The sequence below is a fragment of the Chroicocephalus ridibundus genome, chromosome 2 (genome assembly GCF_963924245.1).
Source record: "Chroicocephalus ridibundus chromosome 2, bChrRid1.1, whole genome shotgun sequence".
NCBI classification, from domain to species: Eukaryota; Metazoa; Chordata; class Aves; order Charadriiformes; family Laridae; genus Chroicocephalus; species Chroicocephalus ridibundus.
In genome coordinates this window covers 18,332,577-18,355,828 of record NC_086285.1, presented here as the reverse complement: position 1 = coordinate 18,355,828, position 23,252 = coordinate 18,332,577, and the positions used below count along the sequence as shown (strand labels likewise).

The 23,252-nt window shown below is 44.3% G+C and overlaps 1 long non-coding RNA gene across 1 annotated transcript; it reads left to right on the top strand.

Annotated features, from left to right (window-relative positions):
* The first annotated feature begins 283 nt into the window (after window positions 1-283).
* Window positions 284-12,662, top strand: LOC134510574 (uncharacterized). Its single transcript, XR_010069663.1, has 3 exons — window positions 284-356; window positions 456-603; window positions 12,557-12,662. It is a non-coding gene; the product is annotated as an uncharacterized LOC134510574 (long non-coding RNA).
* Window positions 12,663-23,252: the final 10,590 nt, after the last annotated feature.

Sequence of the window (23,252 nt, the reverse complement as noted above, 5' to 3'; positions counted from 1 at the left end):
GCCCGTACCAGGGCAAGGTAGCCTGGTTGGCCAGGTTGGTCCGATGTTCTATCCCATTGGAAAGCCAGATCAGGCTTTCCGAAAAGCCCGTTACAGAGGAAGCCACTGAGGGTACTTGCTGTGGGGTAAATAAACCTTTCATAACTTACTAGGAAAACAGGAATAGAAGGTAAAAGTCCTTTGCTGAAAGCCTGTTACTGAAAATAAAGACTTCTTTCACTCTATTGTTAATATAAGTGTTGAAACAGTCCTCCCTTTCTAAAGTCTGATTTTTCCCAGCCCAGGGGGACCCACAACGGGTCAGTACCAGGCTTCACCCACCCTCCCTCGACACCAACTCTTTGATGCTGTCATTGGTAAGTGCTTTCATTAAATAAGAAACTGTTTGGATTATTTGTTACAATCACGTGCTCAAAATTGCTTGTTTTACAACTAAAAATGATCCCTTGTCCTAGCTGTCGTCATCTTGCTTGTGAATCAGATTTAGCCTGACTGTCGTAGGATGTGAATGAATGTTGGGCTTGACTTCAGCGCCGGCTCTGCAGAACTTTGTAGCCATGAGGAAACACTTCTGCACCAATGGCCAGCCCTCTCCCACACCAGGTACTGCAAACACAGCAAAATCAGCAGGGACACGTAGATTTCCAGCCTGCCATGCACAGGGTGTGACTGCTTTGCCTTGAAAAGATAGCAGTAACAAATGAAACAGTTTTCCTTCATGAGCGTATGCTTTCTGCTTTAATTTTTTTTGTGAGCAGTATTTTATATTTTCACATATATCCAGAGGCACATTTTAAAAGTCCCTTGGAAAAATGACACACATACTTTATTTCAGATTCAGTAATTTTATGTCACGCTACACAGAAACTTCAGTACTTTATAGCAACCGTATTTCTCTGGATGCATTTACCATCACTATTAGTAGGCTAGGGAAAGAAGAGTGAAGAAAGCTGGCAGGTGTAAGACTAAGAGGAACACATTTCAGAAGGTCTTTTTCAGACTACCAAGAAAAGTCATTATATAAACCCTAATCTTCAGGCTAAAAAAGTCAGCATGAAAAAATTTCTCTCCCTTCTCATCCAACCTCCTCCAAATAGCCCATCGTGGTAATTACTGCCTGTCACCTTACGGTCGGAGAGCTCTGACAAAGGGCAGCAGATTAATTTTGGATCTATCTACTCTCTCCTGTCCAACAGCTCATAAAAAGTAAAGTTTCCTTTGAAAGCTTTTGTGCTCCCCAGCTCTTGGGCAGTTTTAGGAGGCAATATAACAAAAAGGACTAGGAGCACCTGTACTATTTCAGCAGTGATCGAGCCAGGTTTTTGGATAACCTGTTTGACTCACAAGAAACGTGCCCTAAACCAAGTCAGAGCCCCTAGGTTTAGCCTGATTCTCCATGTAAACTGATCTCACGACCACACAGTCACCTGGCATCTTCCAGCCCAGGTGGCAACACAGGTTTCTTGCTGCAGCCCGACCCTTACAGCAGCGCCAGAGAAGCCTGAGCAGGCAGGCCTGCATCATTCACACGGCGGCTGATTTATTATCCTCTGGGCACACATGCATGACTTCCATTGCTAATAATAGACGCTGCTCGCTCAACGAGGGAGAATAGAGTCCCAAACTGCTGCTGACATTTGCTTGCCTCCTGATCGCTGTATCCCATGTGCCTCTGTTGGTCTCCATCATACCCTGCTTAAGTGCTTTGCAGTCATTATGGGCTTGATTCTCCACTGCTTCTCACCTTGTGCAGTCATTTGCACCTATGTAAAGTGAGTGCAAAGTGAGTTTACATCTACTTTGCACAGGTGTAAATGATTACACACCCATGGAAGCTAAGACTCTATATTGAAGCTGCTCTGGCCAGAAATTGCATCTCTGTTGAAGCATAAAGCACCCGTAGAGAGCAGGAGATAGAATTACTCAGTAGGGGAGAATAATGAATATGCCATGGAGAGAGAGTCCTTTTGTTTTAGTATAAGCTTGCCACATCTTATAGCACACAACCATAGTTCTCAAAGGCGCAATGGTAATATGTAACTTTATACTTTATTTTTTTTAAAGCAATTTGGTGTTTTCTTGCAGAGGAATGGAGATGAAGTTGTGAATAAAATATGGCTAAAAGAGATTATTGAAAGAATTTCAGTGTCTTGAAAGAATTTCTAGATAACACAGTTACCACTAGCACACAGATGCATATCACCTCATTTTGGACAAGGACAGATTCCTGCCTTGCCTCTGTTACTGCTACAGAAAACAGGGTTTGATAGTCCTTTTTGATGGGAAAAAAGTGAGTGGTAGTTCTATCAGCAACCAGTTGATGTTATAATGTAGATTAATTGCTTTTAGGGAATCTGACATTGAGTTACACAGGTGAAGAGGGTCTTTTAAAGACAATGTTATAAATAATTCTGCCGAACACTTACATGCAAAGTTCATGTATATTAATGCTGCTTTCAAAAGGTTTCAGAAAAAATAAAAGTACTACCTTTTTGACCTGACTGGTCACAACTTACTGTTAGGGAGAAAAATTGCTCACTAAATAATATGGTTTTGAGGTTAGCCTCTTTTTTCACAGTGAGCACCTAAAGCTTTTTTCCTCAACACAGGAGGAATTGAACAGCAAGGGGTCAGCATTCTGCTCATACCTTCTTGTCTCTTATGCAGGACACCTGGCCAAAGAGTTTCTCTTTTTTTTTGAGCTTTTCACCAAGCTTGTTGGATCAAGATTCTTAATTTCTTGCTCTTCTGGTCCTTTCTGTCCCTACTTCAGACACCCAAGTCTCACAAAGGAAGACCAAGAGATACTTGTCTTTCCATATACACATGTGTAGTGATGCCTGTGTTTCTTATGGAGGCTGTTGATATTGGGATCCATAAAAGGACTTAACTCCTTCCAGTTGAAAGGCAGAAGCTACAGTTAATCCGTAAAAGCACCTTTACTTCACTGTCACCAATGTCATGAGTCTACAATAGCGGTAGTATAAAGAGTATGTTCTAGACAGAAAGAAAAATGGTATCTAATCTAATAATATTTTAAATAGTTACTGTTAAAGAACAAATTATTACATACTTACGCAATGCCCTCTTGTCAGAGTATTTTCATTTTGCTTTTCCACAATGATTTTAGTCCCATTCAAGGAGAGGTGAAGATATATAAATAAAACTTTTACCCCAAGGTGTGCTTCAGTAATACAATAAATCATCTGAGAGACCTGAAAACTTTGCTGCAATCGGGGCACTTTCAAATCCTTTGTGTTGCTGTATCAATACCGTCTTGAACCTATAAGTTCAGTATCGGTTTCTGATATGAAAGGCATTTTAAAATACAAAAACTGTGAACGGTCACAAGAACCTTTGTAACTCCACAAATGCTAAATTATGTTCTGCTGACCACTGCAATGGTTTTCAGTTACAAGCTCACCCAAACTAGCTGGTGTTGTGCAGTACCTGCAAGCTTAGAAGTAAAACTCGTGTTAGGTAACAAAGTCCTCCACAATCCTGCAGACGCAGGAGGAGCATCTGCTTCTGGACACCTCCACTGTCATTGTGTCAGTGGAAATTCCTCCTTCACTCCCATCTACCCAAAGTATACTGCTTTTTTATTAGGAAATAGTCTCTTTCTTTGGAGTTTTATTGCAGCCTGGCAGACTTTAAGCTTGTCTCAGACCATGTGTAAACCTACCAGGTAGCGGCCACGGCTTTTGATGTGGTCAGTAGAACTGCCCCACTGAGGAACCAGAGGAGATGGCTCCCTCAGGGTACGTCACCGCGCCCAGGGTGAGCTGGGACATCCGCAAGACCAATGCACCAGTGTCATGTGGAGACGCTTAAAAGCAGTTTGACTGTGTCTCTGCAGGGCTGTGCTTGAGGTATAACCCCTTGCCCCACGGCGGGGGGGTAAGCAGCCGTGTTCAGTGGCCACTGAGGGCTTCATTCTGCCACTGTGAAGCACATCTTTCTACTGACGTCCACAGCTGTTTGTCAGATTGAGAGTGGAAAACTAAACTGCAGTGGTCCTTGCAGCCTTGAAAAGGACATGGGGCTGCCCTCCTTCCTTTGAACAACCAGTGAAGGTGAAGTGAGAGCTCAGAAATTCCCAGTTGCCCAGAATATCTCCTGCACTTGGCTTCAGTTAAGCACTGAAGTGGCTGCTCCATGGTCACCTTCCTATATTTTGGTCCTGTGCTTCTTTGTCAATGAGAGGGAGGACAACTCCAGGAACCTCATCAACAAAGGTTTATAAACCATCCTCAGCACCAAATGCTAAGCTCCCTGAATTTATCTCCAATCTTCTTTCCCTGCTAGTTTTCATCTGTATATTTACTACTTCTGTTTACTTCATCATGCTTTCTGGCCCTCAGTCCTTTTTTCCCTCCTTTCATTTGCTCCTTGTCAGAAATGTCTAGCACACGAGGGGAACAGATTCCTGCTTTCAATATACCAACACTTGAGCAGCTAAAATCCCTTTGAGATCCTAGGTCTCAAAACAGGTTTCAGCCTCTGGGAAGAGATTTCTTTGGCTCTAAAGCTCCCATGGCATGTCACTTATAACAGTGCCGTTCCCCATCCTCTGCAAACCAGTTGTCTACAAATCATTTTGCTCACCTGTGCCACACATTTATAAAGAATTTTCACAGGCAGGGTCTGTAAGACATGGTTTCCTGGCACTTACTCAGCTATTAGGCATAATGAAATCCAAACTGTTTATTAGCTCATCCACTATCTCGGCTATCCAGAAATCTAGCTCAAATTCCAGACGTCCAATTTGCAAACCCAACTTTCCCAACTGTTGGACGAAGGCACTGTCACTGTCTCCGTTTGAGACCAATTAGTTGGTTCACTTTTGGGCAGCCTATGCCTTACCTTTTTTAGCATGTCTGCTCTATTAATGGTTATCCTAGAGGCAGTGTCCACTTTTTCCATGCATTTCACAGATACCAGCGGATGATTTGTAGCCAGTCTCCTCCTGGGGTTGTTCAACTGTAAGGACCTAAACAAAAACCTGGGGCCTCATTTGTCTACCTCTGGGCTTCACTGACATAACGTGGTGTCCTTGCAACTCAGACTGGGAAAGAGGCTTTTTACTAGGCTCTTGTGATGTTTTGTTCTGGCCCAGCCTCCTATTATAACAAGTTGACGTTTTATAGCGAACTTTTTCACTGTACCAGCACTTAACTGCTTTCTTTAGTTTTTGCATTATTGCCAACTTCTCTTGTTTTACAAACCAAATCTTTCACTTTTTCTAATTGTTCAAAAATGCCACAGACCAGACTAGAGTCACCTTTTCCATTTGACATATCTACGCTTACGGGGCTCATGGCAATTAATGTCCATCTTTCTCGCTAGCAGCTGCTTCCTTTCCTGGTTGGCTGCTGCAGAGAAAAATTCAAATGGTGGGGCAAATTCCCCGAGCCCTTGGGGTGTCTGATTTTCTTTTCCTGATCTGGTTCTGCAAGTTGAAGTCCAGCTAAATGTGTCTAAGTTGTTCCACTGCCCATTTATCCTGGGAATCCTTGTTTGCACCGGATTATGCCAAGAACAGGTCTTGCCTGGTCCTCAGCCAGGCCAGAGGACTCAACTTTCCCCTTGCTGCTTATTCTCTGATCTGGCTCTTTCTGCCTGATGGCTGCCTGCACGCCACATCTCAACAGCTCCTGCAAACTTGGAGCTCTCGGCCGTCTGTCGTGGGCTGCTCTGTAGCACGGACGGAGCTGGCGTGCGCGGGCTGGCTGCTGGAAACCTCTCCTATTCCTCTTCCTCGCCACTCACTTGGGTGAGACGCTGAGCAGAGCCAAGAAGCCTGTCAGGGAGTTTTCCCTCAAAGAAATCAAGTTTTGCATTATTTGAACTGGACAATCTCTCCTCTCCCTGATTGGCCTCCGAGGGTTACAAATGGAGTAGAAAATAGTTTTACTGAGGTCATTTGGCTAACCCACTTGTGCAGCCAGGTGGCTGAGTGAGGTCTGCTCTGACCTCTGCCCCTTTCATTGCTTTCTCAACACAGTTTCTGAGATCTGCCATTCCTTGCTGCTACTCGTGTCTATTAGCACATTTTGGGTTGTCAAGACACCTTTGAGTCTCCCTGGCTCCATGGAAATCCTGCTCGTTCAGAGCAGACAGGTCTCTGCTCCCAGCTATGGGGCTTCCCAGGCTGGCTAGACACTGTGTAGCTGTTGCTCCAAAAGCAATTTTGCCTCCACCTACAAGTCACCTCTCCACAATTATCGAGAGACTTCTGAATTCTTCTTCCTTTTTTATTTGATTCTTTCTTCTTTAATGATACTTAGTGCTGCTGGCTGTAGCTGAAGGGAGACCTTTTTGCTGGGGGAACTTGAATGAGCTCAAATGTGCTGAGGGTTGTCCCAAACCTTTCCCAGCAACACACCAGCAACACAGGTCACATTGACAGCCCCATGGCTGACATGGGACAGCTCTGTCCTCCCCCTGACTCGGCACCATGGAGTCAAGAGGAGTTGAGGCTGGCTGGGAACAGGAGCACTGTGGAAAGGAGGAGGCAGGACTGTGGCAGAGGGTGAGATGGAGAAGGGGTTGATGTAGAGCAAGGACTTTGGTTGCCCACAGGCTCCACAGGATGCAGCGGCAGATCGGATGCAGCCTTTGAGCCACATGCTTCCCACTTGGCTTTCAGTTTTTTTTCCAACATGGTTCATTTTGGTGGCATCTCCATTACCCTATCTCTCTTGAGCCTGCACATGTAGAGATCCCCAGTCTCTCCTCCTGGAGCCTGGCTCTTGCTCCTGACAGACACAGTAACGCTTTGCCCTCCAGGTTGCTCACTAAAATTCAGAGTGCTGTGGGCTGTGTTGCTTAGGAAATGAAGGTGTTGAAAGAGTCAGGCTGCTTTACTATGGTCCTCTGTTTACAAGGAATGTGCGAGGTGCACATTCTCCACAATCTCCAAACACAAGAGGAATTAGGAGCTGTTTTTTCATGTTACAATTGTCTTCTAATCAGCTCAGCCAAAATCTCTCTCTCTCTGTTCTTGGAGCCATAATCCTAATGTTTGTTTAGCTTGTCGTTGGCTTCTCTGATCTGCTCTGCCTTCTTTCCATAAACACACAAAACCAATAACCACTGAGGTACGAGACACCTGTAAGTAGAGGTAATTTATTTGTATTATTTATGCAGGAATGCCTGTCTCTGTGTGGAAGCCGCTTCGTTTTTTCTGGTTCCACAAAGCACCTTGAAGGCTTTTGTTTCTTGTGTTTAGCCCAAAGGGACAATGGTGGTTACAGTCCTCCTTGACTCCTCTGAGGTCAATCTCAGTGCTTGCCTGGCTATGCAATTGGCATCTCACTTTAAAGAAAAGGCAGGGTTGTGGTTTTGTAGGGTATATCAGCCATATAGCTTCAGTGTCCCTAATTTGCTCTACCATTAACTGAAAAGGTACGAGATTACTACGAAGTCTAGTATCTTCACGGTGGCCTTAGTCTAGTCCAGTTAGATTGACTTCTGCAGAAAAACTGCTGCCCTAGCTGAGAACTATCTTGGGACCACTAACAGAGTAAGTCTGGGGGAAGGAGTACCTTCCTCTGTCTGTCTGAGACTGGTCAGCACATTGCCATCAGAAAGGCAGCTCAGTGGCTTCTTGTGCCTGCTGTGGACAGCAAATGGATTCTTCATCCTCAAGAACAGCCTATCAAGGTACTTCTGCCAATGCTAAATTCAATCATTAGGAAAAAAGTACTCACTGGGGACCTGTTCAAGTGTGATGCAAAGCAGCATGGGTGGGGAAGAGAGGTAGGGAACCGAAGAGTGGCTGGACTGAAGCTCTAACTTTGTAATTCAAATGGAATGAGCTCAAATCCTTTGAAGGTTGTCCATTTGAAAACATTTCTGCTAACGTTTTTCCTCACATCAATTTGCTTATAGATTAATTTTTATAAGCTTTCCATGGGGGGAAAATTGATAATGTGACCCAAAATATTTCTCTTCCAAAAATGGCCAAGTTACAGTGGAAAAAAACAGTTCAGCCACATAAAGATGTGATAGTTATAAAAGCAATGTGAGGGACTTGCACAGCTCTCCACCTGCAGCAGCTAATTAAGAAGCAGCAGCTGAAGCCAGACCTTTCCCCTTCCTCGGAAAGGACAGCTTCCTATCCACCAGCACGACAAGATTTGGGGCTTGCTTCTGGGATTATCCACTGCTTCCAGCAGACAGCCAGCACTGGGGGGGTAAGTTAAAAGCCCTTTCCCAACAACGATTGCTCCTTCCTGGAGGCAGCAAACAATTACAGAATTAGGCCCTAATTCTGTCTTTCTTGTAGGGTTGCAGTTAGGTGAACAATCAAAGCAGCAGCAGTCTTAGGAAAGGGTTAGGTGTTTATACAGCCAAATAAACTTGTTCAGCATCCACTGGTGTGTTAAGTCTTCTCTTCCATGTGGAGGGACAAAGCCAGAGCAGCTTGTCCTTGGCCATGGCCCCCTGGGGCTCAGTTCCTCCTTCACATCTGCACTGTCCGGGACATCCATAGAGTACCACATACCACAAGACCTTTTGACATCTCTGGGCACTGTAAATGGTCACCTCTCACTGATTCCCCAGGATCAGGCAGGGTGGAGAGGATGTTGAAATATCCTCTGAAGACTGGAGAGCCACCAATGGTGGGGTGCCAGCCACACAGCTTGTCTCATTGCCTGGGTTACATGCCAACATAGCCTATCTCAGATGGACCTGGAGCTTGACTATCGGAGGACCACAGGCCTCTTTTGGGGTTTATGTTTGTGATCTCATTTTTGTAATGATTAATGCATGCTCTATGTTTGTTTATAGACCATGGTAGTGGTCAACAATTAATGATGCACAGACAGAGAGCCAAGTGCTGGATCCAGAGACTGCAAGTGCAAAAGAGAGGAGCTGTGTGGCCTTCCACTTTCCACTTAGCGTACTTCTGTAGGCACGTGCTGGTGTGTCATATTTGTTCCTCAGATGACTTCAAGATCCAAGGCAGAAGAGGTCTGAATACCTTTCCCCTTTCTCTCTCTATGTAATGTACTTTAAACTACAGTCTAAAAGAAGTCTCTGGTTACATTCACTGAATATGGAGTTTGATGCAGCTTCTTAACTCATGTCTCAGCCAGGGTGATCTGAAATGTCTGAGCTGTAAATATTTTCTAGCTCTGAACACACCAAAACCTTGAGGAAGGTGTGCTAGTCCCAGGAGGAATGCTGGCTGCTCCTTCCTGCCTGTTAATATTATCCTTTGCTTCTGCAGCCAGCAGCCCTCGGAGGGCTGCTTCTCCTTTTTGGTTCCATCTGTGCGGTGCTGGTGATCTGCTCTTGCAGGGCACTGGGCATGTGCTGTCCAGGGGACAGGAGAGAGATGGGCAGAGCAGTCAATGTGTGTCTGTGATCACAGTGGTGCTGGAAACAGCCTGCTGCCACTGCGCTGTAGCTGCTACGTGTCTGTAAGGGCAGGGTTTCACTTGGGCACTGACATCTAAATAGGGGGTTCTGAAGGTAGGTGTCCACCGATGTCTGAGGTAGAGGGGAGGTATAGACAGCTCAGCACAAAATCTGGCTGGCTTACATGGAAACCTGCATTTTGACACCCAGATTTGGTGTCTCAAACTGAATTATGCCTGGGGGGGCTCATCAGAATCTGCTTTCAGGAGGAGATGCTCACCCAGCTCCGGGCTGGCTCATGGACCTGGAAGCCAGTTCCAGGAGTGCTGCGAAAGCTGGGCTGCTATCTGCAGCTTGCAGTCATCCTGTCTTTGTAGCTTGGGTTTAGGGTGTCTGTGGTCCCAGCTCTTTCTGGGCATATTCCTAGGAAAAGCCCGAGGGAGCATGTCCAGATGGTGCTCTAAGCACTCAGTAAATGTCCTGTAATACCAGCTGTGGCATCCCAGGGGCACCTCTACATGTTCCTGTGGGTAAACAATGTGGGAAAGAATCAGATCTGGGCTTGACCATTCTGCACAAGCTGCTGTACATGGCAGGGTAGTGCACAAAACCTGAGTCCTTTCCCTGCCTGAATCAAGCCACTCATTTGAACCTGGCCTTCTACCTCCTGGCTATCTCCTGCAACTCTTAAACCCTAACATCAGTTGCTACCTCTGTCCTCACCCCAATGACATTCAGTTGCCTTTAGATAGAGCCTCAAGAGAAAGATACCAAGTGGTAGGCTTAGATATTAGGCTGAACCTGAGTAGTGTCCCACAGACACTGCTTCAAGAGCTAGTCTCCTGGCTAAGTGTCAGGTCTGTCCCCAGCCTCTGCTTGGTGGCAGGAGAAAGCTAAGTGACAGCTTCTCTTTCCCCTTTTGGGGTTGAGCCTCAAGTTCATATCATACCCCGAACTTAGAAAGAGAAGGTATTTCTTGAAAGTCCCAACTCAGCTGCCACAGCTGCACATGAAACCAGTTGTCCTTGCTGGTCACTGTGGTCCCAGCGTGCAGCACTAGTGTAGGCTTGTTCTTCACTGTCTGCAGACGCTCTCCTAGTGCCTTCTGCTGCCTTGCACAAAACCAGGCGTGACCTCTGCCCGAAGGAATTCAACCAGGCAGTGAGATGTCTAGCTGCTAGAAAATCACCTGCAATTATTCACACCCTCAAAATTGCAGGAGAAAAATGAGAGCCTGCTTTTCAAAATCAGGTCCATGATGTGTCTGCAAAGTATATAATCTCCACATAATTCATCAACACCATTAATCTAAACTCCTAGGTACTGAGCTCAATAGCGCATGTGTTTTCCATGTGTGTGTAATATCAAACAAACCTGTGTTTAACTTGTCAGAATATAATCAACTTCCATTAATTACTTCAGTATGAAGCCTCCAGTACCAATGGTTTTTCATATAATCACTCAAAAAGCTTTTATTGGGGAGCTAAACAGCTCAATAACACTAATTAATTGTGTTTCTTGGACAACTGAGATTGTACAAGTGGAAAGGTGGTTTTGGTACATTTCCCACTACATTGATTTTCACATTTCTGGAACGCATTTCCCCATAATAGTCATTAGTGCACAGAGAGAAGAGTTGGAAAGGTGCGGTAGAAGCACGGCATTCCTGAAATATGATTTGAGATTTGTACTGGATCTGCACTGTTTGCCAGAAATTCAAACTCTGGCAAATAACTTAGCCTTTCTAGGCTGTTTGCCCAATAGGCTGAGTGAAAAAAACAGCAAACCTAAAGATCTGCCAATATTTATGTACCAGTGTGTGATTCAATTGTTTTATTGCAGAGTAAAAGTGACACGAGAGAGGAGGAGGACGGAAACTCTGTGAGTCTGGGGCAAAAATACGAAGCACTTGAATGTTAGTGTTAAAGAATTTTAAGACCTTTAATTAAACCACCCCAAAAACTCACAAGTTCAACAAAACCGAAAAAGAAAGAGAAAGAGAGCAATTGCCCTCCCGGGGCTTTCAGGGCTTTACTTCTACACATATTTTTCTAATTCCATGTAGAGGAACAAAGAATGTGCTTTTCCCACCTGAGAAGTGTTGTTTGGTGATTCATGAAGCTTTCTCCCTTGTCTGAAGCAGAGATTTCTCAGTTACGTACCCCGGGGCTGCGCCGTTGCAGAGCGGAAGAGAGCTGGCTGGGAGGGGGATAGCCAGTGGGGAGGGCGTGAGGCTTGGGGAGCACTTTGGATCAGCAGGATATTACTTAGTGTCGTGTGTGTATGTATTTATACATTGGGAGTAAATGAATTGTTGCACTCAATGGCATGGAAAAGTAAATAGCAAGCCTCTCTCGGCTGGATCGTGAATGCTGGTTGTGGGTTTGGATTCGTGTTTCAAGGCTCCATTCACTGCTGAGTTTTATGTTTTCAGGCCCTCTGTGCAGCTCAGGTGTTATCTCCAAAGCACCATCTTTTTGTCTACACGAATACTCATCAGCACTCAAAATACAAATCTTCTTATCCACATGTTCATACCTTTGAAGATTTCCCTCCCGCCCCCGTCATCATAAAACACAGATTCCACCCAATGTAAATGTATGGCACAGTCAGTGCCTTGGTAAATCAATACCAACGTGTGCTTAAAACTGATGAGATTATTTTAATTTAGTATCTTATTCTTCTTTAGTAGTAAACATTGCCACAAAGAAGTCACCATTTATTCCTGCGCTGTATTGAGCCAGGCTCTGTAAAAGTCAGTCCGTCCCTGAAAATGTTCCTCTACAAGATGGCTAACATGATTCGGGAAGTGCAAGGGAGGAGGGAGGGAATTTACAGGTAAATGTGTTGCAACAGTTTAGGGCTTTACATTTTCCCTTGGTTTAAAGGTCAGAGTTAATTCAGACCTGTAATTAACCGAGGAATGAAGTCTGCACTTTAATTGAGAAGTTCTAAGAAAGTAATTAAATAATTAACAGTAATAATGATTGACAGGAACTGGAACATCTATTGCTGCGTTGCTTTTGCTGGTAATTTGAAAAATAGGTGGTCCAGCAATTGTAAGAAACAGACAAAAAAATGTCACTGTAATGCCCAGAATGTAATTTCTTAGAAGACTGGTTACAGATTCTTGACGTTTCACTGTCTTTCATTCTGACCATGGAGTTAATTCTATATTTTCCAGGCTGACCTCTCAAAAGCCATTTGATATAAAGCTGGTGCCAAGAGACAGACAAGTATCAGTACTATGTGTTGCTTCTGTGAGGATCTCATGAGACGTTTCTGCCATTTCCATAAGTAAGTATGTTTTCACAAGTTGGTTTTTGCAAATCTTGTTAAAGGAGACGAATCTTAGTACAAGAAAATGGATGTTGGCCAAAATAAAGAACTAGATTTGTAGTCTCACTGATAGATTGGCAAGTCACAATCAAGGTCTCTTTAATCCCTGGCTCCAGGTGGAGGTGGAGGGAGGAATCCATGTTCTGTCACTAACAGGTAATGTCCCATGTTGGGCAGACCTTTCACATCTAGGACATCTGACTGGTTTCCATCCTCCAGTTTTCGGTAGTTTAGTTTAATAACCAGCTCGCGTTAGCGGTATCTGTGATATTCTTCTTTCCTACCTTGAGAGCCAAGGACTATTTCTATCATGCTGCACTTGGATCCGTTTCAGGTTTCATCATCCTCCTGAACATTTCTGACCACTTATGCATGTCCTTGACATCAAGAATAGCTCATTCGGCACACACAAACAGTTGGATTGTCAATCTTTGCAGTGAACACCTTGTGAATCATGTAGCTGGCAAAGGAAGGGGATTGAATTTGCTATAGTCACTGGATATGATACAATGATAATAAAATTCTTGTCTCTTTGGTATCAAAAATGATTGTTTATCTCTTTGGCTAATAGAATTGCCAGAGCTTGCAAAAAAAACCCAAAAAAAACACCCCAAAAAATCTTACTGTAATGAATATACGCAAGACTCGTAAATTCTGATTTACCTCCCCTCTTTCTATTTCTGGCTCAGTATCCATCTACGTACATAGCTTGACTTTGCTTTGCCTCCTACTCCTGCCTCCCCATTTCCCTATCCACTAGTTTCTTTCTGAAGTGAGCTGCTTATACCTAGAAACATATTCAAAGTGTCCCTTTGAGTCAATATACCAAGTCTTTTCATACCCGGCAGAGCCTTCCTTCTGAATGATCCATCTTGTCACATAAGGAACATTCCTGATGTTTTTTCACACATCCTGCTGGCCTGCGCGCTCTCACAGAGCAGCTCTGGGGATCCTCCAGCAGCAATTTCCTTGGCTTTGTGGCACACAGTGCGATTCCCTACTCAGACTACAGGCATTTGTTTTCCTGTTAGTTAGTGGCATTGACCACAAACCAGTCTGTCAAAAAGGGTGTCGTTTAACATGTTCAGCAACCCCTTTTGAAGCTTGAGGCAAACTGTGAAATAATTTCTTCCCCTATTGGCATCTTTTGTGAAACTAGAATTTCTCAGCAATCACCAGAGGCTCTGAAGCAAGTGTTATTTGAAGCAGCTTATAGGATCTGTTCCCATGTTTTTCTTTGTGGTCTGTCTGCCCGTGTCAGGCTCCAGAACACAGTGAAAACGTTCAGTCTCCCATGACATTGAGTATAGAGAATATAGGCTAATCCTGCAACGCAGCCTTCAGAAAGCTTGGTGCAGGAACTCCAGATTCTGCTCAAAACAAACATACCTTCTGGAGGGTTTCTGCCCAAGTATTTTCTATGGAGGCCAAAAGTACTTACAGATCCTTCAGGAGTCATTCCATTGCACCTAACTGGAAATTTCCTTGCTTTCTTCTTCTGGCAATTTTAACTTTCATGTTAAATGTACATCCCTCTCTGTCAGCTTCCATGTTTTTCAAGTCTGTTGTCTTCCATCTGGGAGCCACCTTTGTCCTTTATGTTAGGCTCTGAAAGGCTGGGAAAGTTAAACAGCCTCCGATGGATGGCTGCCCGGTCTCCTCCGCTGGCTGGCTGGTGCGATCAGAACTCGCTGTCCTTCCCCTCCACTCTTACGTCTGGAATGTAAACACACCTCCCAAAAACAGAGGAATAAACCAGCTGCTATTCACTCTTTTAACCATCTATTGAGCAACAGACCTCCATGCCATGTTTATAAGGCAGACTGCTGAAATGGAAAATAAGGGTGGGGAGGCGACCTCGAAGGGCCATCCTGCCCCAAAGTAGGATCAATTATGCCTATTTAATTCCTGATTAATATGTCTCTAACTTGTTCTTAAAAAATCTTCAGGATGGAAAGTCTACCACCCACACAGGCGACATACTCCAGTGCTTCCCCATGTGACCCCCCTTCTTCTGTTGGCGTATTCTCTCCAGTAACTCACCTACCATCTCCTTTGCTGCTATTAAAACCCATTATTACTTGACTGTGCTATGGTACAAAGAACAGATTATTTCTTTCATCTCTCTGCTGGCCACATATACCTGAAGATTGTTATCTTCTCTACACTTAATAACCCGAGATCAATCAGTCTTTCCTTCCAGATCCCCATGCTCTGTGCAGTTCACCACTTCTGTTCACAGGTCCTTGCAATACAGTTGATTAAGTCTGTTATTTTTTCAGGCCACTTCTCCAATGTATCAAGGTAATTTTCAGTTCTAACCCTGGCCTCTGATGTACTTACAAGGAACACCAAGTTGACAACAAAAAATGTAACAAGATTCTGCGTTGCAACAGCTCCACTTTTTTCTGCTCAAGACCACCATGAAGAACAGCAGAGGCAGAGGGAGCACACGCTGGCAGCAGCAGCCAGAGGCCTTTTCTGGGATATATGGTCCCAAGGAACTGGTTATATAAAACTAATAGCACATACCCAAAGCTGGTGAACCTATGATTTGTTCCTTTAGCTAAGCTATTGATGAAAATACTGAGCACAAACGTCCAAGGCCAGACCTCTGTGAAAGTCCTTGATGCACAGTTCCATTTTGACAAGGGGTCCCTGATAACTTCTCTGAGCATGAGTTTTCAACTTGTTTTATACACTCTTGATGGTAATTTCAGCTCCATGATATTTCCTCTGCTTATTTATGAGAATGTCATGTAAGATGTTGCCAGAAAGCCTAACTGGAATCCCCGTAGCTGTCTGATCTACTGCAAATCTTCCATACGCACAGTTTGCTCTACTGTCACAGAAGGAAATCAAATTGGCTTGGTGTGATTTGTTTGTGAGAAGCCCATGCTGACTGTTACTTCTAGCACCTTGCTGTCTTCTAGGTGCTTATGAACAGCTTGACTGGCTCTTCCTGTGGTTCCCTGAGATGTCAGCCAAACATCTGGACTCCCCCAGTTTGTCCCTTACGCAGATGAGTGCCACATGTTTTGGAGAAGCAGTGGACAGCCTTGTACAGTGCAAACAGCCAGATGTGGGGCTACTTATGCTGCCTGACTGGACTGAGAGCAGCTACTTCTCTTACTGCCCCGCTACATGCATTACAAAGAAGGCATGGGAAGGAACTGGGTGCAAGTGAGCCTCAAGTGTTTGTTCTGGTGCTTTCCTGGTTGAACTGCAGGGACTGGAGAAGTAGGTGAAACACAGGTGAATAGGACTCAGCTATATCTTAGAGCACTTTGCCTATGATCTGCCCTCCTGTCTGGGTTGGTGCAGCAGTGCCTCGGGCTAGAGCAATGCCGAATCACCAGCGCCCAAGGGCTCGCTGCTCTGCGTGTGTCTGAGCTACAGCCTCTCTGAAGTGTACGTAGCACCTGAGCAATGGGAGCCACCAAAACAAACTACCAAAAGTAAGACATCAAAGTACGTTGCCAGGATTCTCAGTAAAAGGTGAAAACCGGAATCTCTGGGATCTCTCATGCTCAAGTGGAAACCAATATCAAAGCTCCATTGGTTTTGATGAAAGGAGCATTCAGCCCAGGGGCTGTGACATTTAAGACTTCTCAGATGAAAAAGTAATGAGTCCTCCTGGTTCTACATAGGACTGTTTTTCTTTTCATTCTCATAGAACAGGTTAAAAAAAATTACACTTAGCATTTGGTTTCCATGCTACCATTTTGTTGCTGTTGAGGGAATGCAGTAAGAAGTAGCTAAGTATTAGTTTACATAATAATGTTTCCACATGCCTGTATTTAATTTCCAGTTGTAAATCCAGGTTCCACCAAATCCCACTCTCATGCCGGTATATGTCCCTGTGAAACAGATACAGGGAATATTTCATGTTATAAGTTGGGTATTGAGTTCCCAACTCAGCTGCCGATTAGGAAATTGTAACAAGATTGCAACCTTCTTGTATTTTTATTCCTGAAAGGGAATCTGATTTATGCTTCTTAGAAGATGTTTGATATTGACTGTATTATATAGAGATGCACATACAGTTGTTTTCATAGTAAACACTTTTATTGCAAGTACTCTTGTTTGAGATAGCAGTAACAGTGGTTTTCTAGCAACTAAGACCATAAAGGAAAGTTTTGATTTAGAAGGTGAGGGAGAGTGGGTAAAAATAACTTGTTGCTGTATAAAGTCTTGCACACTTCAAAGTGACAAAAGCACTGGACTTTCCAGCCAGAGTCCCCTCCAATTTGGCCCTGGGCATGGCCTGATGTGGTTATGCCACCCCGGGCAGGCTGCTCTAAAGAAGACTGTTCTGCTGCTCACCTACAGGTTCATCAGACATCAGCTTTGGGAGTGTAGTCAGGGGTTCAAAGGACTGGAAATGACTAAGATTTTCTTTGTTCTACATCTTAAAATATGGAGAGTCACTGTTGGCTGTTTATTTTTTTGATGCATTTTTTTGTATGTGGTTGCAGCAAATCTTGGACCACTTTGAGTTTTCTGATTGCCATTACACTCTTCAATACCATCTGAGAAATGCATTTATTATTGCTGTTGCAGTGTCTTTTTAGGTGATGGGGATGCCATCTTTAGTCTGACACCTTTGCTTTCTCTTGCTTTCTTTATGATGCGCAGGCATGAACTAGCATCACACAGGTTCTTCCATTACCACTCTGGGTGTCTGCTCTCCAAGGATGAGGAGTATAAGTAAATATTATGCCCACTGTCTTCATTTTCTGGCCAAATGCAAATTCTTTTTATCATTCCAGAAAGCAGAAAAAGTCTCACAGTTTCCCTTAAACCCTATTTTTTTGAAGGCAACAGGATACTGACACAAAGGTGATCTACAGCAAAAGCCACATTGTGGTTGCTGAAATGATTCAGCATAAAAACTAGTACTTTCAAAATGAAGTACCAGGATATAGACTTCTAATATCCACAGATCACCATGCAAAACTACTCTTGTTTTCAAAACACTAAGCATTAAAAATTCTTCCATGCAACTCTGGGGGGGTGTGTATTTTTCCATCGTGTGGAAGTTTTTGAGATGTTAAAACTTTCTTGTTTCAAATTAGGTTGGAAAGTGTAAATATAGAAACAAATTAATATGAATAACCAAAAGAAAATTTTTAAAAAGTCAGTAAACATAATTTGGTAACCTCAATATTTTGATAAATTTCAATGATTTCTATTTTGGCCTTGATTTTGACCTTCTTTGCTATAATTATCTTTAAAGAATAACATTTAAAGAAAAAATATTAATCTGGAAAACTAGATATTTTCATTTAAAAAAAAAGGAAGAAATTTGGGGGTTTCATCATCTCCACGCTTTCTTAAAAGAAATCTAAAGAAATTAAATGCAGTTGTCCTGTTCCACAAAATGTTTCCATTTTGCTCGTATTTCATTTGCAAAGATCTAGCTGAAATGCTGCTGACCCCTTTGCATAACTACACTGTCTGGCATTGAGTACTTGGAACATTTTAAAATCCAGCCACATCTTACAAGATCCCCAAAGTTAGATTCACGTTTTAACTGCTGCCCAAAGCGTTTAGCCATTGATTTCAGTTATATACCCTCACGCCTCCCTGTGAATAGAAGGCTGGTTTCATTTTTCTTGTATGTGAAGACAGCAAACATGAATGGGAAACGTACTGTTGAAGAGGAACCCATCTGTGCAGTGCAGTGAAGGCACTGAAGCCCCCAGCGTGGTGTCTATGGGTCTGCTGTCCTCTCCCACATGACAGTACAGGCCAGGGTTGTCTTTTGCCTCATGGCTTCTGGATTTCTTCTAAATGTGATGAGCATATTCCACAGTTTTCAAGTCTGGCTGACAATTTCTTAAAAGGGTGTGAAAAAGGAACTTAAAACCCCTGACAGTGAAGATTCTTATCCTCACACCAGTTAACAGGAGGAAGTTCTGATAGCTTTGCTGAACATCCCCAAGTCACAGGGATGGTCCTGAGTAAAACATCTTATCTTACATCTGAACTCCTACATCAACGAATTCCTGGACTGCAAGAAGTCTTTTTTAAGCTGGAAAGAAACATTTTCCCCTTCCTAGGATGATGCTTTCCAGGTGCTTCACTGTGCTCCTCAGTTGATGTTGCAAAGGAAGATAGGTAGTGGTGGCCTGAGCCCACCAGGCCTCTTCATGGTGTGGGATCTAATGTCTTGTTTCTCCAGAGTGTGGTTTGTCTTCCCTGACTTTAGCTGTGTCAGGTTTGGGTATCTGGTCTCAGTTAGTAGCTTATTCTCCTGCTGCAGTCAGTCAAGAGATGGAAATGCTGCAGAAGGTGATGCCTGCTCTGTAACACGTGCCTGAGATGCAATTTTAAATAACACTTAACATCAGATACTTACAGTTCTTCAGTGCATCAAACTGACCGTGCCACTTACAAAACAGCACTGCTCTCTCCTACCTTCAGAGCCTCATAGCAGCAGGGTGAGCAGTGAGGAACATCTTAGATGGGATCCTCATCCCACATTCCCTGGTGCTTAGAGCATCCCTGGGGGAGGGAGACAGCTCCTCTGCATGGACCAAACCCAGGACAAGGCTTGCCTGGGCTCACACAGGAAGCCTGTGGCAGAAAAGGGCCTGCACTCCAGTTCTTCACCAACAAACTATCTTTCTTATGTTCAAGATAATGTGCCTTTACTGTAAAGAAAGAAATGTCCCTAATTTGTGGTTATTTACAGCACTGTAAATCAGGCACATGCCACGAAGTACCAATAAAAATTGTTTAAAATCAGCCTTAAATAGCTAAACTCTCAACAGCAGCTCATAAAACGAGACTTGGCAGTTCTTAGGTAGTTATGGTTAAATTGACAGTCCTTTTGGGAGTTAAGATAGCCAAAAGCAGTAGTAGTTAGGAGTGAAGTGATAGATGGTGGAGCTTGTTGGTTGAAGAGCCTCTATTGCACACTCCTGAGACTTCATATGTTCACTGGCCCTGGGCTGGGAGAAGGGAGATACCAGACTTTGTCACTGAACACCAGCTTATTGAATCATACATCCTTCACCTCTATGGCCCTAGAAACTGCAAAGCCAGAAGAATGAGCTTTGGCATGAAGGATCCCATTGCTGTCTACATGTAACAGGAGACTTCTCAGGCAGGCAGAAAGATAGAAGAAGAATCAAGTCCAAAACAGGCTGAAAGGAAAGTTAAGGAAATCTGAAGAAGGGACCAACACCACGAATGAAAAAAAGCCCATCCATAAAGAAACCAGATCTCAGCTCCTTTTAAAAAGTCAGGTGCGCAAGTTATATTAGCCTCGAGCCAGGTCTAACTTCCGCTGCCAATAACCACTTCCACTGCCAATAGCCCAAGCTGACATAACAGCAACATTAAGGAGGTTTGGGATTTTTTTTTCTGTTGCATTAGGCATTCGTGTCTCTTTTCCACTTCTTTTTCTTTTCCCCTTCTGTTTTTCACAAGGTACTTGTATTTATGCCAACCTCCTCCCTTCTTGTTAAACAAGAGGAGTTTCAAGATGGGGCCCAAAACTAAACACTGGCTCAGCAACCCAGCACTGTGAAAGCCATGGGTTTGTGTCTCAATTCTGCTGCTGATGGGGATCAAGAACACCCACACACTGGCAAACCAGCTTGTACAATACGAACTCACATCCAGGCTGGATTCCTGTAGTCTCCCTTGCAGTGTGTCAAAGCAGTGCTCTCAGGCAATCAACATAAGAAAGACATGGACCTGTTGGAGTGAGTTGGGACATGAAGATGGTCAGAGGGCTGGAGCACCTCTCCTATGAAGACAGGCTGAAAGAGTTGGGGTTGTTCAGCCTGGAGAAGAGAAAGATCCATGGAGACCTTATAGCGGCCTTCCAGTACCTGAAGGGGGCCTACAGGAAAGATGGGGAGGGACTCTTTTAACAGAGAATGTAGTGATAGGACGAGCGGTAATGGTTTTGAACTGAAAGAGGGGAGATTTAGATTAGATACTTGGAAGAAATTCTTTACTGTGAAGGTGGTGAGACACTGTAACAGGTTGCCCAGAGAAGCTGTGGCTGCCCCATCCCTGGAGGTGTTCAAGGCCAGGTTGGATGGGACTTTGAGCAACCTGGTCTAGTGGGAGGTGTCCCTGCCCATGGCATGGGGGGTTGGAACTGTGTGATTTTTAAGATCCCTTCCAACCCAAACCATTCTATGATTCCATGATCATGCTTCATCTCACTTTCCTGCCCTACCTAACTAGGCTAGGTAGGTATTTCACCAGAGCAGCTCCCAACTCTCAGTGTCCTTCTACACACAACAGCTCAACCATGTAGAGCAGTATTATTGTCCTCTTTGAAATGCTGCATCAAAGCACAGAGAAAATTGAGGACATTGCTGTGGACAAGTGAAGGCATAGAACAAGAAATGGTCCAAAAGCTGCACAGACATATTCATACCATGCTGAGTCCAGTCCATTCGCTGCTGGGAACCTTGATGTAGCAGCTCAGGCTTCACGCCAAGCTTGGTTACCCAGTTCCTGAACTAGACATGTTTCTGTCCAGCTGGCTCCAAGCAGGCACGCAACAGTCTGCACTTGGCCATGGAAACATGCTTTGGCCCTCGGACCTTCAAACATGCTTGGATTTTTAGGTTAGGAGCCTGGACCCCTTTGCAGTTCTTTACGATTCTCCACAAGTCTCATAGATTGGTCATAGTAGCACAGGAATAAAACAGGGGTCTGTCATGCTTGAAGCTGTCACCGTGACCACTGATTTGGTGTCCACTGGACTTTAGAGCTGCTTGTGGAGCACTGGAGGGTCTGGTGTCCTCAGTCTGTGCCAAGTACGGACTCCATTTTCCTGCAAGTAACAGGCCAGGGTTTAAGAAAGTGTAGTCACGCTAAGGACTGAGTGGAAATACAATGTGAGTTGAAGGCTTCATAGCAGAACGTGAGATTTCACAGCAAAAAAACGTTGGTATATGTGAGAAAGTCAGCCATGATAGAAGACAGCTGCACCCTTCCCTTTGCCACCTAGCAAGTGGGCATCTGATGCAGTACCCAGCCCAAGGAGCAGTGTCAAGCTTTGCTGTTGTAGCTGTTCTCTCCTGGCAGTACTGTCATCCTGGCTCTGCCAGGGCTACTCTGAGGTCCTCAGTGCTCTTTTGAATGCAGAAATTAATAAGACTTGTTTAGCCCTGGTGGAGCTCAATTTATAGGGGCTTTGTTGCAGCTTTGGGAGGTTGGATGACTAGTCACGCTTTGTCTCATCTTTCACCCCACACAGGAGACTTACTAGCACATACCCACCGTGTCTTCCAGCCCGTGGAAGCCATGCGGGAGAATACAGCCCAAGGCTTCCTCAAGACCAAAAGAAACAGAGGTACCACTGATGCTGAAAACCTCTGTAAGGATTCCTGAAGGAGGGTCTGTGCTTGGTGGCTGCAGCCCCGCTGCTTGGCAGTGCCTTGGTAGGCAGGGTGTGGTGTGCCCCACCGGCACGCTACCCGATAGCCCTGACTGACCCTGAGTGATTCCTCACACCAGTATTCGCTCACTGCAGTGAAACAGGGACAGAAGGAAGTTTGCTGGTATTCCAGAGCATCTCCATGGCAGCCACAAACTCCCTTTCCTGGTGCTGGTCTCCTTTTGACTAATGCAGAACGATTCCCACACTCTCTGACACTGTTGGGGATGTCACAGGGGGTACAAAGAAAGACTTTCTGGGCATTAAGAGTACGTTGAGTTCTGGAAGCTCATGATTATCAGAGATCCCACTCATATTTATAATCAAGGTTTATTCCTGTAATAGCATCTCACATTCAGTGTTGCGGATCTCCACTGATGGATAGTTTAGGTGGACAAAAACATCATTCATCAAAGCCAGGGCACATAATGAAAAACTAGCTGAGTAAAGCGATAATGAAGAAACAGGTTTAATCCCACACAGCCTTTCCCCTAGCCTAAGCTAAATCCATTCTTCCTTGCACAGTACAGAGGTGCTATCAACCTCCCTTCCCCATCTTCTTCACCCACAGTGCAGTGGTTACTTAATGCACTTGTAGGTGGGCATCCAAGTCTAGCTGCCATCCTTTGCCAAACTCCAAGTTAAAACTTAAGCCACCAAGTTATCAAATGTCCTCAAAACAGCCTATGTGTTGTCCCGGGACATGCTCTCGGTCTCCGTGGTGAAACTGCTTCGTACATGAGGCCACCAACTGAGAACATGAGGCCACGAAGTGAGAACTATAGCTCTGGCTGTAGCTTTTGCATGACGCTGGAAGAGGAGACTGTAGTCCTGATCCCAATGTATATACTAACTACTGCACAACTGGCAAAATTGGAGCTCCCCGTACTCTCAATGGTTTATAAAAGGCTGGGAGTACTCAGCTATTGCAAATGATGTGACAGAGTAGATGGGAGCAGAATAAGTTGTTTTCTTCTTGTCAGACAGGGATAAAAAGTAGATGCCCAGCTCAGCATCATTAGGATGTGGGTGTTTCTATGCATTCCCAACAGCAAAAGTCAGGCTGTACATATTGCCTCAGGAACTTGCATATCAACTGAATATCCAAATCTCCACTGACACGCTG